At 37.1% G+C, this 26,026-nt stretch overlaps 1 protein-coding gene across 5 annotated transcripts in view; it reads right to left on the bottom strand.

Annotated features, from left to right (window-relative positions):
• The window catches only part of NCOA1 (nuclear receptor coactivator 1), a 161,202-nt gene that overhangs the window by 95,085 nt on the left and 40,091 nt on the right, over nucleotides 1–26,026 (bottom strand). For all 5 annotated transcript variants that reach the window (XM_079792378.1, XM_079792380.1, XM_079792381.1 and 2 more), the window contains exon 2: nucleotides 24,379–24,511. The gene's annotated coding sequence lies outside the window, so the exon portion shown is untranslated. The remainder of the gene's footprint in view (nucleotides 1–24,378; nucleotides 24,512–26,026) is intronic.

Genomic DNA, 26,026 nt, shown 5'->3' with positions numbered 1-26,026 from the left:
CTAGATCAGGGGATAGCAAACTTTTCTGTACAGATCCAGATAGTAAAAATTTAGGTTTTGCAAGCTATATGGTTTCTGTAGCAACTATTCAACTCTGCCTTTGGACTGTAAAGGCAGCCATAGACTATACATAAACTAATGAGCACGGTAGCTGCATTCTAACAAAACTTTATTTAAACAAAACAAAACAGGGTACAAGCAAGTCTATATCACACCAAGAAAAAAGATGGTATACCTATAAGCTGAGGTGGCAGAGTTTCAGAGTAGAAAATCATTACAGAGAAAACAATTATAAGTCATTTTAAAATTCTCAGAGTCCTTTCAGCCTAGTATAAGAGAGAACATAACATAATAGAAAGTACCAATGCACGTATTCAATATATACTAGATGTTTAATAAATACAGATTTCCTTTCCCATTTCAACAGTGGCATCCCTTAAAATAGTATCTGCCTCCAAGCCTTACTTCTAGAAATCACTTATTCTGGCCTTCAGACAAGCGCTGCTGGCCTTTGTTTCTTCTTGATCGTGGCAAATATGCTCCAGGTAGCACTATACCAATGTTAGTCCTCCTGTATTCCTCTTCCCCCCATCACTCCAAAGCTGCAACTTCACAACCTTTTCCTTCTGAGCCTCAAACATCAGTATTACTATCATGCAGTATTGGCCCAGGGAAGGTGGTAAGGAAAGAGAGAAAGAAGAGGCTAGAGAGAAGGTAGGTTCAGGTGGAGGACAGGTGAGTGGTAGCATTACCTCCTTTTTCCTGATTCTAACAAAAGAGCCAGGTGCTAACTTAGTGTTAATTTAAATGAAAATGTTGTCTACTCTACTGGGAACAAAGAACACTTCACTTCAGGAAAAGTGTTCCCTAATGAAAGAACTCAATTCTAACAGGGGGAAAAAAAACAAAACAAAACAAAACACCACTGTAAGCTTTATTCTTATGCTTTTATCTAGATCACTTTGCCTCCAGCTGTGAAACTGACATGTTTTTAAAGCTCCAAGGAGCCTTTACTAGTAACCATGGTTACTGCTACAAAACAGTACAAGAAAAGTAGGAGAGGATAGCAATTTGAGGAGAAAAACAGTGTTTTTGATTTTCATCAAATGAAGCAATAGTAACGAGGCTGGGCAAGGGCCTCAAGATTATTACTTCTCTCCAGAGCCACTGAAGTGCTTGATCTTTCAGCTCCATTGGTCTAGTACCTCAATGGATCATTTTACCGTATCCAATGGTGAACCCCAAAATCTAACTCAGCCATTTACAACGAACAACATCTTATAAACTCAACTAATATTCTTGCCAAGCAGTCAGTGAATTTGTTTCCAGCAGTGCAGCTTCCTTGGGGGGAAAAAAATAATAATAAGAGCACAAGGTTGCTTGGAAGTATATGAACCCAAGCCTAAGAAGGTACCTATGGTTTTAATATAATGCCACTCAAGTAATTCTTCACAACCTTTGTTAGTAAAAGCAGGTTTTCATCAAAAATCCTCTTTTCAAACCTCCTCAGTTATGAAATAATAAATCATATGTAGTGCCTATCATGTTTCAGGCACTGTATAGGATGCAGAGTACTTCACAATAAAGAAAACAGACAAAAGTCATGCCTTTATGGAGCTTACAATCTAACGCAGGAGAGAGACATTAAATACACAATTATAAACTGTGTTAATGTGCTATGAAGGAAAAATAGTAAAGGTATTTACTGGGATGTCAAGAAAAGCTTCTTTTATATATAAAGGAGATACCGCTGTGATTACCTAGTCATTAATAATAGGAAAGAAGCAGATGGGAGGCCAGACATGATAAGCATGGTCATCTGGGGCAGCTCCACCAGGAAGCTGCAACTTCACATGACCCAGGGAACCACCAGTCCATTCCCTGCAGATCACCGGGGAAAGGGATCCAACAAAGGAGAAGGTGGGCATATGCGCAGTGAGGTCTGGGTGATGTAGGGAAAGTGCTTGTCTGTCAGTCTCACCTGGGAACAAAGATCACTGGCTAGGAGGGTGGACACCAATGTAAGATGGTAAAAATTTGGGAATACGTAATCCCCAGACAAAGAATTCTTTCTCTTACCAGCTCTTGCTCTCTTGTATTCCTGTTTCTTGCTTGCTCCTTGACCCACACAGACCTGTGCGCTAGCCCACCATGTGGCCTCAGCAGCCACATGGCGGATCTCACACGGAATGGACTACAGCTGGGAACACAAGCTAACCTAGCCAGATGCTGGACTGGACGATGTCTTAATATTGGGCAGAGACTCTGGGCAGTGGCTTTAATCCTAGCTCTGGCTCTGCGGAAGACACAGCTGAACTTTGACCATGGCGTGACAGAGGGAAATGGGACCTTGGAAACCCAGGGGTTAATTCCATGCAAAGATTGCTCACTCTACTGTGCGAGTCTCGGGAAATTACTTTCCTTGCGACATCACAAGAAACCCACTTCTACCGGCAACAGGTGGGGACATGGAGGGCACTCCACCACTAATACAAATGCCACTATTAATTATTAAGTTTTACTCAAGAGTCCTAAATTCTTTTTTTTAATTCTTTCTTTTTTTAAAATATTTTTTATTGATTTAAGAGAGAAAGGGAGAGAGATAGAGAGACAGAAACATCAATGATGAGAGAGAATCATCGATCGGCTGCCTCCCACACACCTCCCACTGGGGGGGATCGAGCCTGCAACCCGGGCATGTGCCCTTGGCCGGAATCGAACCCGGGACCCTTCAGTCTGCAGGCCATCACTCTATCCATTGAGCCAAACCGGCCAAGGCAAGAGTTCTAAATTCTTATTCCATCTCTACAATAAACTGACTCTGCTTAAATCAATTCATCTCACCTCTTGGTTATTTCACAAAATGAAACAGAATTAGATGGTAGTAAGGTCTTCCAAGCTTTTAAACTTTACACCTTTATAATTACATTACTATTTTTTTCTATACCAGAAGTTTATGCCTATCATATTGTACAGATCATATGGTATAATCAGGCAACTATCTAAATTTGAGCAATTAGTTAATTAATCATTCTACAAGTAATCATTGGTCACCTTTGTGCCAGGTACTCTCCTAGGTGTTAGAAATGCAATAGTAAGCAAAATAGTTAAAAATCCCTGCCTTGATGGCACTTATAAGAGATAGACAATAAAGAGGGAATATGCTAATTGACCCTCATGCTGTCACAAAGATGGCAGCGCCCACAGCCAATAAGGAGGGAATATGCTAATTGACTGCCACGCTCTCAAAGATGGCGGCACCCACAGCCACAAGATGGTGGCGCCCAGTCCCCTCAGCCCCGCTGGGACAGCAGGTGTGTGGCAAGTACCCCAGTTCCCTCAGCCCCCCAGCCGCCCAGGGCCGGCCCGAGGCACAGGTAACCAGGACTGGCTGAGGCTTGCGCTGCCGGCAGTGGCAGCAGCAGAGGTGTGATGGGGGTGTCGCCTTCCCCTGATCACCAGGTCGCCTCCCGCCCCTGAGGGCTCCCAGACTGTGAGAGGGGGCAGGCTGGGCTGAGGGACCCCCCTCCAGTGCATGAATTTTCATGCACCGGGCCTCTAGTAAGTAAAAAATATATTACATTAGAATATGGTAAGTACTATGGGGAAAAAGAAATCAGGAAAGGAGTATATGAATTGATAACTTCCCCATGCCCATTATTATGAGCAGGAATTTGTTAGGCACTAAGGCAAATAAAGACAAGTAATACCTGAGTGCCTGTCCCTGAGCTGATCACACTCTAGTAAACATAAATAGAGGAATATTAGAAAAGGCAAGTAAACAAAGTACTATGGAAACACACAGGAAAGAGCTACAAGGCAGAAGGAACTGGTTGCAAGCTGCATTTTACTCCCTTAAACACACACACAAATCAAAAAGGAAAAGATTCATGTAAAAAAAATATGAGACCTATATTTTAAAGTTGTATTTTAAAATTTTATAAAACCTTTTTGTATATAATTAAAGAAGATATGAAAAAAAGAGACACAGACTATTTCCCTGCTTGGGAAAATTATTAAGATACAAACTGATCCCAAAATTATAGGCTTAATACAAATAAAATAAAAACTAAAATATGTTTTAGAAACATAATCATATAAGAATCTATACTACAATGGAAAGGATAAGTCTGTAAGAAAAACCAAGGAAATTCTGAAAAAGAAGAGGAATGAAGGCATATACCCTAATGATTATGAAAACACTTATTAATATGTTTTTTTCCACTTGCATTTCCTTCTACTGACTCCCTTAGTATTTATTCTATGGGAGTAGCATCCATTTCCTTGGGAAAGTTCAACAATGAAAAGAAAAAGAAATATTATGTTTATTCACCTACTAGAAATATTAAGATTCACCTTCTTAATTAAAGAAAAGATTTTGTAGAAAGACAAAATTCTTAAACTCTGGTTTTCCAAAAGAAGAAATTCTTTAAAACACTAATATTTTCTGACCAGGCCTGAAAGACTCAGATTATAGTTTCTTCCACACGAGAGAGCATATATCCTTTCTGTCATGACAGCTAGAATATAAAGCCTGCTATTTAGGCTAGAAGGAGGATTAAACCTAGAGAAAGTATAAATTAAAGTCTCAAATTCTTGATTATGGCCAAAGGACAGTGAGATAAAGAATCGGACCGAGACAGGAAAAAAAAGCGGTTAAACCAATACTCGCATTACCCTATCCAGGTAGAGGCTGCAAAAGGAAAGAGATATTGGATGGAGTGAGGAAATCTGGGAGTTGGAATAGCTTCTGTCCTTCTTCCTGTTAAGACTGTGTAAAGTGACTGCCTTCCAGGAGCACTCCACACCCCCTACACACATACCAACCTCTTACCTCCCCTCATCCACACCCTAGCAAAAGCTGGAGAAAACCACATCAAAACAATGCAGAGAAGCACAATCAGAGTGAAGAGAGGCATGAGGCTGGTTCTGGAATCTCCCCTTTCTCCTAATTGCCATAGAATTCCTCCGTGCTCCCAAGTAGTAGAGGAAAGGTAAGTTAAGATGCTGGATGGAGAATTTGCCAGAAGAGGTCACTGTGACAGGGGCAAAGTAACTCCACAGTAAAGGCCTGGAAAAGGGAACTCCTGGCTAGGGGGCCAATGGAGAATGACCTCAGGTAATGTGTGACACCTGGGAAGATGGCCAACACATCCTGGATCCAACAGAACAAATGTCAAGTAACGTCATTTAAACTTCAGCTGTAGACATCTGAGGAACACCCAAGGACAGTTCTGATGGCACCCTAGTAGTCACAATTCCAGGAAGTAGCCCAAGCAGTCACTTTGAAGGAGAGATCAGTGAAAAATCGGAGAAGATGGCACATGGACTGAGGGTCTTGTATTCTTCTACTACAGGGTCACATAAGCCACATACATCCAACCCATAAGTCTGGATTCCACTGTGGAAAAGTATGAGAGAAGAGATGATACCTGAAAGACTAATATCCAAACAGAGACTGAAATATCCAGAGATACATTTAAATTACTGAATAAGACTTAGTTTACCAGACTTAAGACTGATACTCTTCCTCCAGTTACCACGTGTCCAGAGTTCATCAAAAGGAAGACATGGCTTATAAAAAAATGAACAAGCTACATTTTCTTTGAACATCTGAATAAGCATGAGTAAACTGTAGTCCTACTACTGATTTTATGATGTTCATTTTATGTGAGAATTCAAAATAAATACTTATTGGCACATTATAAAACAACATCACTTTAAAAGTAACAACTGGACTTCCGGTTCAAGATGGCAGACTGAGCCCATTCATTTCGCTTCTCCTTGTTAAACATCTCATGTCGGGTGGGCCTGGGAGTATAGACAGGACATAGAATAACTGAAAAACCACCAAAGGCAACCAGTACAGCTCTGATAGTAAATAGTAAATGCTGGCCACAGCAGATAAATTCCTTCCGATAGCAGAAGCTGAGGGAGGGCTAGGTCATAGTCTATTAGCCTTGTCTACAGGGAGCAATGATAAAGAAAAAAGGGGCTCCACCTCCCGTTTACCACAGCAAGTGGGAAGCCAACCTACAGAGCCCTGTGGTCAGGAAGGAATTCATTGGGGAAATCAATGCTTTCTAAAGAATATTGACCTTGCCCTGGAGGTTCAGTAGATTGGGCAAAGTTCCATGCACCAAAAAATTGCCAGTTCAATTCCCAGTCAGGGCACATGCCCAGATTTGGGGCTTGATCCCTGATAGGGGGTGTGCAGGAGACAGCTGATCAATTTTTCGTTCTCACGTAGATGTTTCTTGCTCTCTCCCTCCCTCTCCCTTTCTCTATAAAAAAAAATAATAATAATAAAAATATTTAAAGAATACTGACCTTTACAGAATTTCACCAGTTTACCAAGATGTTACAAGCATCCAAACTATCTAAAAGTGGTTAGATGCTCAACCCCAGACTTACTAAATCAGATTTTTGTGAGGTTTAGACTGCATTTAAGCTGGGCCCCAAAGGGATTTTGTATATATCCAAATTGGACAACCACTGATTTAGACCTTTGTTTGAAAATACTGTAAAGAAGAATAGCCAAGAATCACCAGCTAATTAATAAAAACTAGGAGAGGCACCAAGGTGAAAAAGCAGGGGTACAATGACCCAAAGAAAAAAGAATAAGGTAACCAAAATAAATAGAATGTCTTAACTTTAATTGGTATCTTCAGAGAGATTCAAGAGGCCAATGTATCCACGAAACAAGAAAAATCTGTTCATAAAATATCATAATCAACCAATAAGAGAATTTTTAGAAAATAAAAACAAAACTTATTTTCAAAATGTGGGGTCCTGAATTAAATTCTGGAACAGAAAAAGGACATTAAGTGGAAAAACTGATGGAATACAAATAAAAGCTGGAGTTTAGTTAAAAGTAATGTACCAATGTTGGTTTCTTAGTCCTGAAATATATACCATGGTTTTGTAAGCTGTTAACATTACAGGAAACTGAGATATACGGGTATCTGTATTAATCTTTGCTACTTTTCTGTATATTTAAATTCCAAAATATATTTTTAAAAGCAATATATATTCCATTTTTTATGGTCCCCGGAAATGTATGACAGTTCCAGTTTTTCTGCATCTTTACTAGCACCTGGTATTCTCACTATTTCTTATCTTAGTCATTCTCATAGGTGTGTGTTTTAATTTTCATTTCCCCAATGCTTAATGATATTGAACATCTTTTCATGTGTTCATTCATCAATGTTATGTCCTTTTTGAGGAAATGTCTATATCTTTTTGCCCATTTTTAAATTATTTGTTTCCTTATTGTTGAGTTTTGAGAGTTCTTTGTATATTTTTGATGTAAGTCCTTTATTGGATACTAGAGTTCCCGTTGCAGGAAAAATCCTGCAATAGGGTTTCCTGCTGCACTCTACCCCGCCCTGCCTGCTCTCCTCCCTTGTCCCCCCGCCTCACCTTCTCCACCAGCCCGCCTGCTTTTCCCTTCTCCCCCGGCCCCGCCTCCGCTCCTCCCTTCTCCCCCGGCCCCGCCTCCGCTCCTCCCTTCTCCCCCGGCCCCGCCTCCGTTCCTCCCTTCTCCCCCGGCCCCACCTGCTCAACTTCCTTTTCCCCCGGCCCCGCCTGCTCAACTTCCTTCTCCCCCGGCCCCGCCTCTGCTCCTCCCTTCTCCTCCCCCGGGCTTGCTTGCTTCTCTGCAGCTTTGCTCCCTTCTGCAGCTCTTGGCTTCTTTCTACGCTGTCTTGATATGCAAATTAGCCGCCATCTTTGTTGGGATAATTTGCATATTCGTCCTGATTGGCTGGTGGGCGTGGCTTGGCCGTAGCAAAGTTGCGGTCAATTTGCATATTTGTCTATTATTAGATAGGATATGATATGAAAATATTTAATCTCAATCTATAGCTTGTATTTTTATTCTCTTAACTGTGTCTTTCACAGAATAAAAGCTTTGAATTTCTATGAAATTAGTGTCTCGCCTAACCTCAAGTCACAAAGTTTTTCACATATGCCTTCTTCCAAAGGTATTTTACATTTAGATCTATGATGCATTTGAAGTTAATTGTTATATAAGGTATGAAGTATAAATCAAGGTTCATTATTTTGCATTTGAATGCAAAGCCAACACCATTTACTAAAAAGGCTATTCTTTCTCTCCTGATATGCTTTTGCAACTTTGCCAAAAACCAACTGGCTATATTTGTGTGGGTTCTAGTTCTGGACTGTCTACTCTGTTCCAACAATCTATGCGTGTATCCTTTTGTCAACACCACACCATCTTTATTTCTGTACTGACATTTTTAGTACCTTCAATATGCAATATGCTCCTTTCTTACTTCAAAAACTTTAGATATGCTGTTTTTGTCTGCCTGTACATTTTCCTCCCTCACCTAGTAAAGCCTAACTCATCTTTCAAAATTTAACCTAAATGTCACTTTCTCAGGAAAAACTTCCATCATGAAGGTCAAAGAGGTTTCAAGACAAAGGGAAAATATCAAGATGCATCAGTTCAATAGGGCTTCCAATTACCGACTCAGCAAGAGTCTGGGACTACTGGAAGCTTTAGGAAGCTATTATGATTTCTTAAGCTTGGTAACATCTCTGTCTTTTTTTGTCATGATCACCACACCTTCTCCACCTCTTCCTGCTTCTACCATTCCCCTAATGCTTCGCTGTAAAATACTAAAAGCAAAAAGTAAGGTGGCAAGGAAGGAGGGAGCTGTCAACAGTACATCAATCCACTTCTGCCCTGGATAGGTGTTAGGAGATAGAAAAGATTCTCTAAGGAACAGAAGAAAGTGGGTGAATTTCCTAGGGCCTCAAACAAGAAGAAAACTTATCTAGGTTTAATAAAAACTAAGGCAGTGTTGAGAACAGGCTGATCTTCGTATTAAGTAATCACAATTTAGAGAACTAGCTGGGGGGTGGGGAGGAGTTGAGACTTTTAAAGAGTCTCTTCCCTACATAATTGACAACAATGATTTCAAAATAATATAAGCATGAAAAAAGAAAAATTAACTCAAATTTCCTGAGCATTTGTTATATGCCAGGGACAGGGTTGGATACTTTACATATGTGTTTTCATGTATTCTTTACAAAACATCTGTGAAGTAGGTATTACTATATCTACTTTGTAGAAAAAGAAATTGAGTTTATACAGCTTGATTGGTTCAGTTTTCTCCTTATTCTTAGTCTCCTAATTTGTTTTAATAATAATCATACTTATGAAAAAAATAAGCAATACATGGAAAAAAATCTCAATTTAAAAAAGATAATTAACAGGCACCAGTACTGAGATGACAAAGATGTCTGAATTATCTAACAAGGATTTTAAAGCAGGTATCAGTAAAATGATCCAAGAAATTACGAACTACTGAGATACATAGAATAACAGAGTCTCAGCAAAGAAATAGAAGATATAAAGAACCAAGTAGACATTTCAGAACTGAAAAATGCAATAGCCAAAATTAAACACAGAATGAACTCAATATTAAAATGTCAATAACAGAAGAATCAGTAAACTTAAAGATTGATCAACAGAAATTATCCAGCCCTAGCTGGATTAGCTCAGTGGATAGACTGTTCGACTGTGGATGGAAGGATCCGATGCAGGGCACATGCCTGGGTTGTGGGCTCGATCCCCAGTAGGGGGCATGCAGGAGGCAGCCAATCAATGATTCTCATCATTGATGTTTCTATCTCTCTCTCCCTCTCTCTGAAATCAATATAAATATATTTAAAAAAGAGAAATTATTCAATTTGAACAACAGAAAGATAATAGAGTGAAAAACAAACAAACATGGAACTTCAGGGACATATAAAACAATTACATAAAATCTCATAATCATGTCATCAAAGTTCCAGAAAGAGAGGTGAAAGAGTGAGCAAATAAATTATTTGAAGAAATAATGGCTTACAATTTTTCAAATTAGGGGAAAATCATAAACTAATAAATTTAAAAAGCTGATCAAACTTCAAACAGGTTAAACCTAAAGAAATCCAAATATAGACACATTTTCATAAAGTTTCTGAAACTAAACACACAGAAAGAAATCTTGCAAGCACCCACAGAAAAACAGTACATTACCTATAGAGGAACATAGTTAGAATGAAATCAAATTTCTTTTTTTAAATATATTTTTATTGATTTCAGAGAGGAAGGGAGCGGGAGAGAAAGACAGAAACATCAATGATGAGAGAGAATCATTGATTGGCTGCCTCCTGCACACCCCCTGGGGATTGAGCCCACAACCTGGGCATGTGCCCTAACGGGGAATCAAACCATGACCTTCTGGTTCATAGGTTGAGGCTCAACCACTGAGCTACACCGGCCAGGCTGAAATAGAATTTCTTATCAGAAGCAGAGGATTCCTTTACGTTTAGAAAAAGATTATCAAGAGCCAATACTGTGTGTGCTTTTTAACTCACATTTTAATTTCAGATAGTATTTACTAAATCTCAGCCACAAAAATTGAGAAAAGTATACTCAAATCTCCCATATCTCAATTTATTTTATTTTATTCAATTTCCAACATTTACATTCTACATTATAATCATATACTCAATTGCATATATATAATCATATATGCAATTCCCACAGGCATTCAGTCTCAATTCTAATCTTAAGTGACTTCAGTGTTTGTCAGATGTGAAGAATACAATCATTAAGCTTCATTTCAGCTTTATGTTATTTGATCCCCCCCACCCCGAACACTCAAAATGACAATTCTTCTCTACCACAAATGGCTGACTGTTCCACTACCATGTTTAACTTTTTATCATAACACTTAATTACCTGGAATTAATTACTCTGTTCTCTTCTGTATTATCCCTCTCCTTCCTCCACTAAAAAGTAAATTCTATGAAAGTAGGGATTTTTATTCTGCTCACTGCTATATAATTAATATGCTAAGTCTTGTGTTGGACATTTAGTTTGATTATAAACAGCTGAAAATCTCTTCCTTACAAACTCAGTTTTTTAATCTAAGTACAAATATAAAAGAAGTGTGATTTCACAGACAATTTTTTTTCCAGCCCACCTATGATTTTTTTTTAAAAAAATCTTTATTATTAAACATAAAAGGGGACATATGTAATACATTCACAGACAATTTTTAAATGAGATAAAATTTACACACAATAAAATGAGCCTAATTTAAATATACAACAGAATAGATTTTGACAAAGGAAAACACCTTTGTAACCACCACCACAATTAAGATATAGAACATTTCCACCGTCCCAAATGAAATTTGTTCATTTCAATAATAATTACAATTGTTGAGTACCTTTGATAAGCCAAACTATTCTACTTTCTTCATAACTTTTTGCAGTCCAGATAATACTTTAATATTTAAAGGTCTCCTAAATGAATTCTATAAGAAAAGGTTTGCTATAAAACAGAGGGGTTTTTTCTATACCTACCAATCAAAAAATCAAAATGCTTATATTTAATGAGCAGAAAGAAAGAAAGCCCTATGCATCTCCTCATATCGCACATCCTATATCAAAAACAACCTTCGGGCCCTAACGGTGTGGCTCAGTGGATAGAGCGTCGGCCTGCAGACTAAAGGGTCCTGGGTTTGATTCCAGTCAAAGGCATGTACCTTGGTTGCGGGCACATCCCCAGTAGGGGGCATGCAGGAGGCAGCTGATCGATGTTTCTTTCTCATCCATTTTCCTAACCCTCTATCCCTCTCCCTTCCTCTCTGTAAAAAAGCAATAAAATATATTAAAAAAAACAAAAAACAAAAACAACCCTTGGCCCCATTCTCTAGGAGGTGTGGGTCCATCCATCATTCAAGTCCCACTTATGCCACCTTCTCTGCAAAGCTCTAACACTTCCTCTCCTCCTGTCCCTTCTCCAAACTAATCTCTTTGTTCCCTTATCTCAATATTTGTTACACAGTTTATAAACACTTGTTAGTCCACTAAGGAAAGGACCATGTCTTATGCATATGTTACAAACCCAGCATCTGGCATGCAGAACAAATAATACATACTCAAGATTCAGGTAAAATATCATCTACTTGGCAAAGCCCTTTCCAACTCAACCTCTAAACCTGAAAAATAAATAAATAAATAAATAAATAAATAAATAAATAAATAAATAAATAATATATATATATATATATATATATAAGCCTAATATGCAAAGGGTCCCTCGGGAGTTCAACCGACTGGGAGTTTGATTGCTCGCTATGATGTATGCTGACCACCAGGGGGTGGCGCAGAATGAAGGAAAGCCCTGGCCGGCAACCGGCAGCCGCTAGGGACCCTTCTTGTGCACGATTTTCGTGCACTGGGCCTCTAGTATAAAATAATTCACTTAGGTATATTGTTCTGAACCACTATTCAAACAATTCAGTTGAATTGTCATGCGAATTCAATTAAAAGTTCATCTTTTTGTCATCTAAAGCTTTCATTTACATTTTGAATTCTGAATGTTAAACATTAATGCTCAAAAATACTGGTCAACTGCTTGGTAAAATGCTTGCTGTTTCTTAAAAAGGAATCTGTACATGTTTATCTAGAGATAAATTTAATTTATGATGTTTCTCCATTTTATAAGCAATGCAGAATTAGTTTTTGCACAACTACTGGCAACAAATTTTTTTTTAAAACCTCTTCTTAGTTTATTCCAAATAAATTTCATAAACCTAATTCACCACAATGGCCTGTTTCATAAATGTCAACTTTCACTACCCAAGTGCCACTAACATATTAAGTGCTAGGGAAAAACAAACAAAAAAAACTTTTTCATAAAGCCCTAGAGAGAAAACTAGGTTCTCAATTCAAAAATTTTAATGGTATGATCCTTCACTAGAAGATCATAATTTTAAAATGATATTCTAGCAATATTTTGACAGAACAAACAATAATAGTTGACATAGTTTTCTTCTGTCTTTAATGAAGATTTACAAAAACATACATGAAGTTGAAAGAATTACTTAACTGTGCTCTAGTTTGACCCTAAACAATTTTGTGAATGATTTTAAACAAAATTTTAGTAAAATTTTTCCTGTGTTTTTGTTTACTCTTCTAATAGCACTGTCTTTTTACATAACCAAGTTTAATTCTTAAAATTAATAAAAATAGTATTAGTGCAAAGGAACAAATTATCAGATTCCTATCCATAGTTCAAGATGAAAAACAAAATAACTTTACAATTACTATATTTGGACTTCTACACGAAGTTGCACTCTAGTATTTCCAATATAGTTTAAACTGATCCCCTGCCTGAACCTGCCCTATATACCAAATTAAACTCCTTGAATTAAATAACTCTTTCAACATCAACTTTCATCGAAAACCATTAATAACTTCCCATAATACAGAACAAAGTCCCGCCTAATCAGCTTGATTTACAAGTCCACTCAGGGCACTGTCTTTATGTATGCCTCAGCTCCTACCTTGCCTTCCAGTCAATTATACTGTCAGGCCTTTCCTTATACTGACCTTCTTCCTGGAATGCCTTTCCTAACTCCTAGATCCCAAGAGAATCCATATCTTACTGAACTTTCAAATTCAAGTTCAAATTTCCCCAAAAAACTCTTCACCAACCAACTTGTTCCACATCTTCCTTACTCATTAAGGTACTTGAGAACAGGTTCTACATGTGTATATTTCAATTTAACTTAATATTATTCCATTGATTTGTTCATTTCAATAATAATTATAATTGTTGAGTAACTACTATAAGTCAAACTATTTTATGCACTGGTGCTACAGTAGAGAACAAAAAAGCCACTATCCCTGTTGTCACAGTGCTTATATGTATTGAATACGAAATATTTGGGTATTTATTTATCATAAAACATCAAATTTCCCATTGTTGGCCTATTAGGCTGTCTTCAGTTTTTACTATTATAAGTAATATTATTGTGAATAAAGCTGATACAGCTTTCTTATTCCTTGAATTATTTACTTAGGGTTAATTCCCAAGAGTAGGATTATTAAATCAATGGCCATAAATATGTTTAAGGCTTTTAAGATATACTACCTTACCACCCTCCAAATGAGCTGTACCAATGCCAAAGCAATGCCTAAGTACTTGATTCCCTATGAACTATTTTATTACAGTTACTCAGTAAGTACAAAAATGTGATTTATTATTGTTTTAATTATCCAGAAGGTATAACTCTTTTCTTAACATTTGTTTATGCTATATCCCCTTATAACCTAATGGGCATGACTTTATCAATATATTTACTGGAATCTTAGTGCTGTAAATATTTTTTAAATATTCATAGTCATTTTAGATTTACCATTTGACAGACTTTATGCTTGCTTAATATATATTAAATTCCTAAGCCATATTATCTCAATTCTGAAGATAGTTGTTTTTCTTAAAATAACATTTTTGGGCTTCTGAAACTAGGCAAAGTATCAGAATTAATGTCCAGAAACCCACTAGTAGTCAAGCAAAAGAATAAGTTGTGATACATGTTATTGCTTGCCCAGGTATAAACCTGTAGGAAATACCTTCACATAAAAGGCGTTAGTTTACCCAACTATGACCATAGCTGAGTTAAGTTCATAGGTAAATGTACTTACAGTTGAATTTTAAGTGAAATCTGAAAGCCTGCTGCTTGAAAATGTTTTCAGAAAGACTGAATTATGATAAAGCACTGAAATAAAAAGGTATTATAAGGCAAAAACTGTCTGTTGTAAGACATGCAAGGACAATTCAAAGCAGCAGAAAGCATCCAATCCCTCAAAACAGACCACAGAATTTTCAGAGCTGGAAGACATGGGTGTGACCCATTGCTATTTGACAAAGTACTATTACCTACGTGCTGGATATTAATCTGTCAAAAGTTTCCAGCTGACTCAAAAATAAAGTTATTTAATATACAGCTTATCTACAAAAAACTGAAAATATGAGTTTAGACAAAATCAAAAAGTAGGTTAAATTTCATATTTTCCATATGACTCAAAACTATAACAAACAATCATAATGTGTAAAAAAAGCAAAAAATGTAAGCACAGGTTGAGAAAAATCAGCATGTCAGGATGTGAAAAAGGTTTGGACTTAATTGTATATTATGATTTGAAAGAAGATAGTATAGAAATTATATGGGTAAATGTATGCTTCTTTAGTTAATTTCTAAGAAGGATTTAAAAAACAAATGTAATTTTTTTCTTGAAAATATGTTAAATCAATAGTATATGTTACAATTAATAGTGACAGAATTGATAAAATGCACTGCATGTATGCATATGTGGACATATTTGTCAATTATTTATTCACTCATTCATTTCTGAGTAGAAGACAGCAAGAACAGAGAAGCAGGAACAAAACTAAAGCTATAATGCATAAAGATCAAACTCTTTCAAGATCCCAAAAGTTACTGTGATGTAGAAAAATACATTATGAAGTAAATACAACCTAAATGAAAAATAATAACCAGTTAGATAACTAACTAGCGCCTGGCTGGCATGGCTCAGTGGTTGAGCCACAACCTATGAACCAGGAGGTCACGTTTTGATTCCCAGTTGGGGCATGTGCCTGGGTTGTGGGCTCGATCCCCACTGTGGGTCATGCAGGAGGCAGCCAACCAATGATTCTCTCTCATCATTGATGTTTCTATCTCTCTCTCCCTCTCCCTTCCTCTCTAAAATCAATGAAAATATATTTTTATAAAAAACTAACTCGCAACCAACATAACCAAAAAACCTTACGAAGTTAAAGGTGAATAATAGCAAACAGAAATAGTTAAGAAAAAGTAAATAAAAATTGATCTTAATTCAGTTAAAGGTAAGAATATTAAGAACTTATTAAAACTATGTGATATGTGACCAAGGTTCAGAATACTGTAATTCTTGATCCATCACCCTCCACTGTAAGTACCAGAAAGTGGAAAGTGAGGAGGATGCACAGGTAAAACTGCCTGTTTAGTATCCTCAAAGGGTTTTGACCACAAGCAGTTAGGGACTCCTCTGCCTCAGTGACAGGTAAGCCTAACATGTGAAACACTGAGAACAAGCCAACTGGTTTCTTGTCTTCTTTTACGAAGGCCCCCATGTTAACCCACAGAAAAGAAGGAGAAAAAGATAAACAAGTATTTCCACAAAGCCATGACGGAGTAATAGGGATCTGATTAATCCTCCCAGCTTATACAGTCAGAAAACTGTATAAAATAAACAACAGTTTTCAGATACTGGACAACAGTCAAAGCAGGAGTGAGATTCCTAAGAAAAGGGGGGAAATGAGGTGAGGTCTACAAATGCCCCCACATCACACCCTTAAAGCAGTTTACAGTATGCAATGTAGAGAGCGGGACCTTCAACAGAGTCGGGAAGTCTCAGAAAATTGAGGAAACAGAGACTCATGTTCAGGGAGGCCAAGGCATCCAGAATTTGTGGGAAAGCACACCAGAGAGAAGGGAACTGCTTTCGGCGACAGGGCTCTGGAGATCTGCAGAGACGGCCCCTCCAGCCACTGGCAGGTTCTGATCTGTCATGTGTTGAGAGGAAAATACCTGAGGTTGGAGAAAGGACTACTGGAAAACAAATAAGCCAAAGGATTCCTAAAACTCAAACAAGGTTAGGAATGGTCTGTATTCCTGTCAAACAGAGTGAAGGCCTTGTAACACATGAGACATTAAGTAAACGCATCAGAAGGCTTCAACTCTGCATTAGCTCTAGGAAAAAAGGCTGCTCTGGACTCATCCTAACAAAGCTTCCTCAAAACAAAGCAAGTCTTAAAAAAGCGTCAAAGTGATTTCTAAAATGTGAACTGCATGCAGCAACTTCGAACAACATAACTTAAAGGCCCAAGGAGAGGAAGAGAAACGAGGGAACGCCCAGTTGGTGGAGCAGTCAGAACACACACAACATTTATCCATTAAGTTTAACGTCTAATATGGGTGCAGTTCTTGGTGCCCCAAAATCTCTACATACTGTGCATTTTCCTATATATGGTACTTCACTATACTACACATTTTCCTACATATACATCCCTATGATAAAGTTACAAATTAGGCACAGTAAGAAATTAGCTGGACAAAGAGATAATTCATGTCTTAGGTGGAATGAAACAGGACGGCCCAACATTTCATTATGCTACTCAGAAGAGCGGGCAATTTAAAACTTATGAGTTGTTTATGTCTGGAGTTTTCCATTTAATATTTTTGGGCCACATTGACTGGGGGTAACTGAAACCACAGGAAGCCAAACGGTGAATAAGAGGGGACGAGTGTATTTCATCTTTCTACTCAAAGCTTTCATGATAAGATAGGAGAGTGAGCTTCTGTCATACACATGTAGTTTTTATTCAAAAATATATTGTATCTCTTACCAATAAACTATAGCCGGTAAAAGCAAACCCTTTCTTTTCTTTTTCTTTTTTATATATTTTATTGATTTTTTACAGAGAGGAAGAGAGAGGGATAGACAGTTAGAAACATCGATGAGAGAGAAACATCGATCAGCTGCCTCTTGCACAACCCCTCCTGGGGATGTTCCCGCAACCAAGGTACATGCCCTTGACCGGAATCGAACCTGGGACCTTTCAGTCCGCAGGCTGACGCTCTATCCACTGAGCCAAACCGGTTTCGGCAGCAAACCCTTTCTTTAACACAAGTAATTGGTTATTCAATTTCAATAACTATGCCACTCAATAATTATAACTGTCATTTGGAAAATGAAAAACCTCTTGAACTTCTACAATTTTCAGATTCCAACTAACTTAATAATATTTTCAAAAACACCATTGAAGATGTATTTTATTTTTAAAAAGGCTGCTTCAGTTTATTGCTATACAAAATAACGGGTGAACCTGGGTTAGAGGGAGGTGGGTGGAGAAGTACAGAAAAACAGCACAACTTTTAACTAGCTATACCCCATCTTCAGATGGCCACCTCCCATAACCTTCAGGAAAAGGAGGTCTGTAATTGTAACCCAGCTCTTTCTCTTGAGAGTGAAACAAACAAACAAAAATGTCCTTATTAGAGCCTATAAGCCTCTTTTCATGAAACGTAGCTATTAGCTGGCCAAAGAGAAATTTTAAAAAACACACATACATAGTTGGGATAAGTCACATTTTCCCTAAATTGTTTCTACCCCATCTCTTAATAGGCAAGTATTCTTTTGGTAACCAACTCTCTCAGTAATCTTTCTCAAACTCAGAGACTATTATAAAAAAAATTAAAAAAAGTTCATTGCAGAGAACAGAGAGATTACTCATTAAACCATCGTAAGACTTTATCAACAGATTTTCCCACCTGTCCCAGGCCTAGGACTTCTTGAAGTAACTAAGCCATATTTTTTCCTCCCCATTTAAAAAATTAATTAAAAAATAACTTTAAAAATTATGAGTTAGCTGTCTCTTAAACCAAGAGACATATTTACTAGATACATCTTATGTGATAAACAGTGTGCTAAATGCTCTGTCTCATTTTAACTCATGGAACCTATGTAAAGTCAGGGGGAAGTAATTATATAACAGGTGTGGGGGTTGGGGAAAGGAAGGAGTAATTTTATCTAAGAGTCACAAATTCAGCAAATAGGACCAATAAAATCAACAAGTAATTGAAAGTAAAATGAGTTATAAATAGACTGCCTGCAGATCAGGAGGTATATATAATTTAAAAAAAAACACCACACACTAGAAGCTGTTACAAGGCATTTTATTCTTTGGTTCCTGGCTACACACTAAGTTAATTAATTCTTAGTCTCTGAGTGACTACATTGTGTTTGTAAAGGAGTAAACTCAACTGGACTCTGGATTACCTAAGTATTAAGACAACTTCCAAAATCAAAATTACAAATGAAAACTGGTATTTAAAAGTTTAACTTCTAAGCCAGTACATTAAGACAAACAAAAGAAATAAAAGGTGTAAGATTAGAGTGGAGGGATTAAAAAAAAAAAGTGTTTTAAGGAGAGATACAAAACCTAGCAAAGACAGACTCCAGGGCTAGAGTGCCTGAATTCAAATCCCAGCTCTACCACATACCAGCTACATAACCTTGGGCAAGTTAATGTCTTCCTTGGAGCCCTTGAGAGGATCTGATAGGTCAATACGTGTTCACGCATAGAAGAGAGCCTGATAAATAGTAAGCACTATAGAGTAAGTCTGTCCTTTGTAGGCAATATGACTTTCTACATAGAAAACCCAATAGATTAAGGAAATTATTAGAAATAATATTTCAGCAGGGTTGCTAAATAAAAATAATTCAATTGTGTTCTTATAAGCCAACAAAGAGAAAATGTAAACTTCTGGACCTCTTTCTTATGGAAACTTTCAAAACAGCTTAGAGAATAAAAACAAGAATTACAGCACTACCATCACCTCCAGCACCACAACTGCCTCGCCCATGGTCAATCTTGTTTCATCCCCATCCCCTGCCGTCCCTCTAGTCTATAAAATAATGAAGCAGATCCCAGACATATGCTTGCATCCATCAACCTTTCAGTATATATTTCTAAAAGAGGACTCTTTTTTCATATAACCACATACTGCTATAACAATAATTTCTTCATATCAAGTATCCAGTCAAGTGTTAAAATTTTCCTATTTCATAAATATTTATTTATTAAAATCTGGACCCAAATATAGTCCAAGCATTACTATTAATTTCAAATTTCCTCCTTCATTTCTTTTTCTTCCTTCCCTGTAATTAATTTGTTATAAAAGCCAAGTTGTGTGTCCCAAGGACTTCCCCAAAGCCTAGATTTTGCTGACTGCATCCCCAGTGGTTATCATTTCATTTGTTTCCCTGTCTTCTATGTTTCCTGTCAACAAGAAGTTAGAACTAGAGGCTTGATCTGATTCAATTCAATTTTTTGGCAAGAATACCTCATAAGTGATGTGAATTTTCACTAAGAGAAACCAAATGCCTGGTTGTCTTTCTGTGATGTTAGCAATCACTGATGATCTTTGCTTGGGTCCAGGAATTCATTACAAAACGGTGATGTTTTGCACAGCTGGCGTGGTTCAGTGGTTGAGCATCGACCTATGAACCAGGAAGTCATGGTTGCTTCCCTATCAGGTCACATACTTGGGCTCCATCCCCCAGTAGGGGGCGTGCAGCAGGCAGCCAATCCATGATTCTTTCTCAGTATTGAGTTTCTCTCTTTCTCTCTCCCTCTCCCCTCCTCTCTGAAATCAATAAAAATATGTATGTTTACAAAACGGTGATGTTCTATGTATCACTCCTTCTTCATTTGTTAACTAGAATACTCCTGAAAAAAAGAAACTTCCTTCCCTTCAAGTATAGTTATAGTTCCTTAGCATACTCCAAAGAAAACTAGTGAGTTGTTTTAAAATATCATTATGAACTTACAGATTTAAACATGTGATGTGACTGGTTATACTGTAGTGATACTTGCCAATGCTCATCTTTGGCCAGCCACAGTCCATTCAGATAAGCACCTTAGTTACTAGTATTTTGCCATGCCTTATTAGAGTTTGATAACTTCCTTACAAGGTGTTCAAGGCCCCAGAAATAGAATAAGCTTTAGCCATAAGTCACATTCCCATACAACTAGTTTCTTTCTTATCTTTATATCTACTAAATTAAAAATTCCTAACTCTTAATTATAAATCAGCTGTGTTATACATTCTAGGTTTTATAACAAAACATGGACCCAGAATTGTAGCAGTATTTCTCACAGAAGTCTACTTTTAGCATTTCATTGACTGCACCTCAAAAAGCATATCCCACTTAAAATTCAATGTTGAATGCTTCAATTTTGAGAGACTGGCTCAAAAAGATTCCTAATCTATTCTCTGCTGGCATTTTTTGCTCTGGAAAGTATTTCTTAGTGTTCTATTTCAAAATCTGGATATGTTTTTTTAAACATGTACAATAAAAATGCAGTTTTATCTTTGATAAACTAATAAGCTCATCAAGTGTGGGGAAATGATCAAACTCTTAGAAACTGAATTATTTTGTACCATAATTCAGACTTTTTATAAAATCCTCATACCTCATCCTTAACATTAAAACTCATGATACTGTGAATATGAATTAAGTTCTGACTATTTGAAATACTAAATGTATTTGCTAAGTCACGCCCCTCTGAAATCAGAAACATGGAATTATCAATAACTATTTATTTTGCTAAAAAACTAATTAACAAACATGTAAGCCCTGTCATACTATACAGCTAGCAAACATCACTGTGGAAAAGCAGTATCCCATATGTACTTGCTGACCATTCCTTCACAATACTCTGAAAAAACATGGCTTTAGTGGCCAAAAATTGCTTGCTTCCACAATTTGTACTTTTTTCTTCAACAATAAATCACAATGAGAAATCACACCACATTAGAAATGCCAGTTCTTCTCTCTGAGAATAGAGGGATATGAATTGATATCCTGGAGCAATTTCTTTTACTCATAGACCAAGTGTACCTTCCCTGCAGTTAAAGTGACTGGGCTTGGATCAGAGGAAATAATGCAACTTTTCCAGGCAACAATGGCTTAAAAAAACAATCAACCACTTCCAACAACAAAGCAAAGCAATGACTAAATATTCTTCTGCAGTAGTGTGTATTTCCCAGTGGTAACAGTCACGCATCTATATGAAGCGCTGGTATATCCTTTGCACATCAGTGCTTTCATCAAACTGAAAAACAAAAATTCTGCTAGCCTGCACACATGACAATAATTGCTTTTCCAGATGATATGCCTTTGATAAGGGATTTTTTGCCAAAAGCTCATTTTACTTTCCCTCCAAGCATAATAATTGTCATTAACTTTGAAACTGGTTTTACAAGCTTCTGAGTAGTAGTGTGAGTTGACCTGTTTGTTGCTATGAGAAAAATAACTGTGACTGATACTTCAGTAGTGTGGTCTTCTGTCTTCAGCAACATTCTTTAATTTCACACTGAAAAGCATTATTTTATGTGATTATATTTATTACATTTTTTTCATCATAAGTCTAAAAATAATTATTATAGAAAAGGAAACTAAGACAGAAATCGTAATTCAATCCCCCAGGGTAGCATGAAAATATAAAAACTGAAATGTGTGCTCTTTCCATCACACCACAGAGAAAACTATAGCAAGAGAATACCTATTTCCTTAGTACACCTGGTTGAAATTTGTTTTCAAAGGTTTTCTTGAGTCCAAATAAAATATTTCTAAAAGGTACCACTTTAACTTAATGTAAACTATATTTCAAGACATAACTTACAAATGTTCCTAGCCCTGAATTATGTACTGATTTTGTTATGTTTTCATACCCCCCCCCAAAAATAACCCCACACTTATCAAAATCTAAAGACTTCTCAAAAAATTTACAAGAAAATATTGTCAAAACGTATTATATAAAATTTCTGAGCACAAAATTGCAAAATTTTCACTTTTCTTCATTTTCAAAAGGAAAAAATGACAAATATTAATAGGGATATCACTCTGTGAAAGCTTACAAATGAGTGGAGAGAGAGAGAAGAAATTGATGAATTAGAAATCCCTAATTAAAGATTTAAGCAACCTAATTTGGCTATGTGGCAGTTTTACAAATCCTATACAATAAAAGGCTAATATGCAAATCGACTGAACGGCAGAACGACCAGTCGCTATGACGTGCATTGACCACCAGGGTGCAGACACTCAATGCAGGAGCTGACCCCTGGTGGTCAGTGTGCTCCCACAGGGGGAGCGCTGCTCAGCCAGAAACCAGGCTCACAGCTGGTGAGCGCAGCGGCAGTGGCAGGAGCTTCTCCCGCCTCTGCAGCAGCACTAAGGATATCCTAAGCCAGCAGTAGGACATCCTCCAAGGGCTCCCAGACTGCAAGAGGGTGCAGGCTGGGCTGAGGGACTCCCCCGAGTGCACGAATTCTGTGCACTGGGTCTCTAGTAGAATCATAAGTAGACCAATTAGTAAATTCAACTGATCAAACTTCCTACTCCCTAATCTTAACTTTTGTTGAGATGTGAATACAGAACTTAACTATATTACTCAGAAAGGGGTACTAAATTATGATTTTATGTGTTCATTTTATAATTGCTGTTAAATGGTCTTAAGATTAGTGTATTTAGCCTCCCTAGCCCCAGAGTAAACATTCTGAGTGAAAGATGTTTTCAATTTCATTCATAATGAAGTTATAGAATAATTTATATTCTTCCACATATCTAAAATCATTCTTTGCAAAGCTTAGACATTCTACTAATGCTGTTAAATGAAAGAAGGAAAGATATTTTTAAAATTAAGAGAAATGGTTCTGATAATAAGATAAATTACATATTTAATCATCATTACCATTTGATTCAAAATGACATCAAGAAATTTTAGAAGAGTACAGATATATCTACTAGCTGCCAGAGTTCTAAAACTTCTCATCAAAGCAAGCTAACTTTTTTATCTGCTATTTGATGTGAGGTAACCTTTCTTTGGCAAAAATTGCTCAAATTATGTCACCCCTTTCTAGAAGGTAATCCTTTTTTTTTTTTTAACTGGAGCAGTCTTAGAATTTTCCAATATCATGGATTTTCATTACTTTAGAATTTATTACTTTGTATGTTCCTCCAAAATAGAACAAAATGAAATTAATCATCCCAGTAATAAGTGATACATTTTTGACAGATTTTTATCTTTTCTATATTCCAGCATGATTAATTTATAAACCTCTATAATGTATACAAAGAACCAACCAACTTGGACCTATCCCCTAAAATAATTATCTTTCCATACCTTCTGCATATTTGGAAAAAGATAATTTAAAAAAATATTTGTTTTTTACAAGAACACCTAACTACCCTGTTTGGAATTTACATGTATTTTAGAAAAATAGGAAGCACTGTGTTTGTTTTCCATTAACATGATGTTTCCTTTGATTGTTTTCAATGATCTTATGTAGTCTTCAGAGCGGGGACCCACCCCGTAATTTGGAAGTAGCACTTGATTCTTTACATAGCTCGATTTTCTGGTGCAAGTGAAACTAACCCATCAAATCCCGAAAGCCCTACAGGCACAGTCTATGGGGAGGAAAAGTGACACTTCTCGGTGAATAGAGAATCCTTAACAACAAATGAGCAGAATAGGAAAGGAAGGTTTCCAAACCAAACTAAGGGACAATCGCTAAGATCTCTTGTGTCATGTGAGCAGGCTCTATTAGAGTGCTCAATTCAGTTGCTCGTCTCAGAGGGTCATGCCATAAATTATTAAACTGGCATTGATTTATTTCAGTTCTTCTAACATAGTTTACTGAGTCTTAATCTGCACTTAGTATAAACTTTAATTTCATGTAATGGACACAATTTCCTAATTATAAAGATTACCTCCTTTTAAAATCGGGATCTTTTCTCAGTTTGGGGGGAAAGTAAGCTGGGGAGAGGGGTAAATTCTCCAAAAGCTAACCATTCTAACATAAAAATTTAAACTTCTGAAATATTTATATAAAAACCAACATTATAAAATGACTGCCAAGGAGTCAAATTAAAATAAAATTATGCCCCAAATACCTTAGAAAGTAGAAATTTCTAAATGTTGGTGTCTTCATTTGGAAGCAAAAATTTCTACTGCATGATCTTGCCTGATGGTCCTTGATTTTCTCATCAGTCGGTTCCAGTTACATTTCCATTAGTGTGGACAGATCTAAAGTAGGAGAAAGAAGACACAATTAGTCTACTAAAAATATTACAGATTAAATTTAGATATTGTGACACATCATTGTTTCCCTACAAACAAACAAAGATCCTTATACAGATGCTTTAGTTGTTAAAGAAATGTCAAATCCCATTCTTGTCCCTACTAAAGATTTTAAAAATTGAAATTAAAGATTAAAGGCGAAAAAAAGAAAGTTGATAAGAGGTAATTAGTTACTAGCTTTAAAACAGATCCCCAAAGAAGGTATGTAGCAAATTGGTATTTGCTTTGCACTGGTATTCCAAGGAGACAAGGGGCTAGTGACTATTAGCTCACTCATCGGAGCTGCTGACATCATCTCAGCAACAGTAGTCTCAGTACTCAGTTTTAGGTAAAATGGAAAAGTAGGAAGAAACAGGGTTTCCAGCAGATCACCTCTATGGTAAGGAAGCACCCAATATGATGGCTACTCTTCATTCCCGGGTCATTGGCAGTGGGATAAGACAAACTGGATTTTACTAAGCTAATGGTAGTGCTGTATCTTCCCACTCTACCTCAAAACTAATGCCAAACAGTGGGGTATTTGTAGATATAAAAGAATGCTTAAGAAATGTAAGCCCTACCTGCTTTCATTATTTAAAGTTCAACTGCTTTAGGCTTTACCACCTAGGGTTACTATTATTCCCTTTAGATCACAAAGACACAGTGGATCAGGCTCCAGAAAAAAATCATTGTACCACAGGTCAATTCAGGAATCTTGCCAGTTAATTCTACCCGTGCTCTCACCCTTGTCACCCTTGGACTTTGTTCAAAACACAAACCATCCTGGCCAACTACCCTCTCTCCTATTTTCATGCCCACAGTGTTCTCTATGCTTTCGCAGTCACTCGTGTTCCCCCACTACTGCCCTTCCGGCTAATCTTTTCTTCAAAGACCTCTGGAAACCCCATTTACATAGCCAAACAAATCACCTCTACATCCTCCGCGTGTCACTGAACACTCCTTTCAGCCACTAGTCTAAATCTGGCTCTTGAAAAGAACTTTCTTGAGTGAAGGCTAAGACAGTAGATCGGCCTTTTCCATGGTGACATTTCTAGACCCAACTCACCAGCAACCTCATTCCTTCCCTCAAGCTCACACCATCTGACTGCCCTACGTTCTACTTCTCTTTGTCATTCAATATTCCACTTTATTTTTTTTTTCTAATCTGGGTCCACACTCAATCCCTTCCATGCACTGTACCTACTCTCATCTCTCCAGCTGCTGTGTTATCTATCACCGGTCTCAAAATCTTGACTTACACCCAAACTATCAGTCCACCTAGTATGTTACCTTCATTTTTCCACTTCACCACCCTCAAATTCCTAATCCTGGGGCAATTCAATCACCTTCTAGAAACACGCACGCGCACACACACGCGCACACACACACACACACACACATAGACTGATCCTGCTATAGTGTAATATTAGGGTCTTCAAATTCAGTTAGACATTAAATGCTATCCAGTATCTCTTTTATATG

This window comes from Cnephaeus nilssonii (genome assembly GCF_951640355.1).
Source record: "Cnephaeus nilssonii genome assembly, chromosome: 15".
Classification (NCBI taxonomy): Eukaryota; Metazoa; Chordata; class Mammalia; order Chiroptera; family Vespertilionidae; genus Cnephaeus; species Cnephaeus nilssonii.
This window is presented reverse-complemented; position numbering and strand designations above follow the sequence as displayed.